Genomic DNA, 2,709 nt, shown 5'->3' with positions numbered 1-2,709 from the left:
CTGGTCAGAGGGGAGGGAGAGGCAGTGGTTCTGGGATGGATGCCTGGACTGGTCAGAGGGGTGGCATGATGGGATGATAGCAGCAGTGGTGGATTTAGCATCACAGAACCTGGGCTTTAATTCTGTCTATCACCTTAACTCAGTGACTTTCCAGGATTATAGATTTGGAGCGTTGAGTGCTTGGGTTGATTATAACTATAGATTAGGCCATTGAGACCCAGAGAGGGAAGGGGCTTGCCCACTGTTATCTGGATAGTGAAGATCTGAACCCAGCTCTTCTGACTGGGCCTCAGTTTCCTGACATGTTAATTGATGATCTCCAAGGGCCCTTTTGGCCCTAAGTCCCATGATATACGTAATTGTAGAAAATAGCATTTCATCACGTCCACACATTCCCCAGGGGCTCACCTCCTCTGTGGGAGGCCAGGGTCTGTTACTCTGGAGGCTTCACAGATTAAAGACTTTGTTCTGCCCTGGAGTGCAGAACAAGGCATATGCCGAAAGAGCTCACTAGGCAGATAAAGCATCATAGATTTGGGGCTGAATCAGCGAGGGTTCCAGGAGGTGCCCAGGTGGATGGTAGGACTCCTTAAGCTGGAGCCTTGAAGGATGGGCCTGGAGGGGAGAGCTCCCTGGTGCCAGGTAAGGATGGGATGAGAGGTATTTCATTCAGCAGCCATTTCTTAACCTGCCTGACGTGTCAGGGGAGATAGATCAAGAAAACCTGATCCCTGCCCTCATATACCTCTGCCCCTAAATAGTAAGATGAAACATGTACAAGTAACCGTAAAACAAGACAGTTTATGCATATCCCACTTTATTTTTTTTCATTTTTCAAATGCTTTATTAACTTCTGAGTTACATCATTCATTTCCACCAGATTTTGAGTTAAAAATTTTCTCCCCGTTTTTCCCCTACCCACCGCCCCACAATAGCAGTCCCACAGGATATCCCCTCCTCCAGTCTGCTCTCTCCTATATCTTCTCCCATACACCGTCTGACTTTTCCAGTAGGATGCATGCCCCACTTTAAATGGGGTCTTGAGGCTGGGAGAAAGAACAATAACAATAATACTGATTTTGCACTCTTTTTTGCAAAATGCTTTTTGCACTTATGATGTTATTTGATCATCATGACAAACCTGGGGGAGGGGCTATTATGACCTCCATTTTGGAGATGAGTTTGCTGAGGAAGGTACAGATTGAGTGATTTGCCCAGGGTCACACAGTTAGGATATGTCCAGGCCTAGCTGGAAAAGTAGGTTGGAGGCTGATTGTGGAAGGCCTTGAATGTCCAGCCTGACATATTTGGACTTTGAGAAGCAGTGGGGGGAGGGTGGCAGCATTCAAAGTTTTTTGAGGACGGAGAATGACAGGATAGTTGTATGGCATTTGTGTGTAAATCAAATTGGAAGGAAGCCAATTGGAGGAAGAGAGAGTTTGTGTCCCTAATGACAGCACAAGCAAGAGGAGGGCTGATAGGAAAGAGGATTGTCTGAGGTAGCCTGGGGCAGGGAGGGGGGTGTCCATTGGCGGTCCCTGCCCCCCCCTCCCAGTCAGGTTTCTGGTGTTGCCAAGCAGAGAAATAGTGAAAAGGGGCTGGGCCTGACTGGAAGGGAAAGAACCCATTTAGTCATGTTGAGTTCCAGGTGTGGGCAGGATGCCTTCTGTGGGGAGCTAGCCAGGAGGTGTAATGGGAATGCAAATTTGGAAGATCTTCCCTGCCCCTAGGCTAAAGTGCACCTGAAGCCTGGGGTGGGAGGGTTGTTTTTCAGTAGATACTTCTTGATTGGCCAGTGAGTCAATAAGGTTGTTACATTCTCTGAGGCAGGAGAAGGGTATATAAACCCTGATTTGAGGCTTTGTTTTGGGGGGCTCACTTTGAGAAGTGTTCTGTGATTTGATCTGGATTCTGGGAAGCTGTTGTCCAGGGCCCCCCCTTGGCTTTGAAAAACCCAGATGTGGAAACCCAGATGTTGACTGGGTATGGATGTAATGGCTGGACAGTTTGGAAAGCTGTCTACTTGATCTGTTTCTGTCTTGATAATTCTGCCTGTATACTTTGAAGTTGGGGGTGCTGACCTTTTTCCCTGAACAAGGTAAACGATATATGTCTGACTGATTAAAGTAAGCTTGTTAACCCATTTTGAGTTGCTTTCCTTTATCAAAGCAGATCCAAGAACCTGTGTGAGCAGCCACCCTAGGGACTCCAGGGTGCTTGCTGCTACAAAATGGCGTCACGAACAGGATCTGCAGAGTAAAAGGAAAGTATGGGGGCTGGGATAATTGTTTGTTTCCCAGTTGTGGTAGCTGTGACTCTGTGGAGCCGTGGAGCAGGATAGAAGAATGGCCTGCATGCAGACTTCGCTGAGCTGAGAGTGGGAATGGTGAGCTGCCTGCATCGGGACCTGGGCAGAAGCCAGGAGCGGCTGCCTTCTGCAAGAGGAGAAGGAGCCCAGGAGTTCGGAATTCAGCCACAGGAAAAGATAAGAACTGAGCAGCAAAGCAGGGGCACTGAATGTGTTTCCTGGCTGCATCCCACAGTTTGGGACCCAGGGGGAGGATGGACTTGTGACTATGGTGGGTGGGATGAAGTGCCTTGGATCCCCAGGGACCCCACCTTGTTGGTTTTGTTGCCCAGCCCCCTGTCTGTGCTTGGAGGCAGGGGCTGGAGCTGTGTGAGGGGAAGGATACCCCTCCCCCCCCCCCC

At 49.2% G+C, this 2,709-nt stretch overlaps 1 protein-coding gene across 4 annotated transcripts in view; it reads left to right on the top strand.

Moving 5' to 3' along the window:
• The window catches only part of IKBKG (inhibitor of nuclear factor kappa B kinase regulatory subunit gamma), a 60,574-nt gene that overhangs the window by 45,338 nt on the left and 12,527 nt on the right, over positions 1 to 2,709 (top strand). The window lies entirely within an intron of this gene.

Source organism: Petaurus breviceps, unplaced genomic scaffold (genome assembly GCF_028583685.1).
Source record: "Petaurus breviceps papuanus isolate PSGF00001 unplaced genomic scaffold, PetGlider_PUasm1.0 90601, whole genome shotgun sequence".
NCBI classification, from domain to species: domain Eukaryota; kingdom Metazoa; phylum Chordata; class Mammalia; order Diprotodontia; family Petauridae; genus Petaurus; species Petaurus breviceps.
This window is presented reverse-complemented; position numbering and strand designations above follow the sequence as displayed.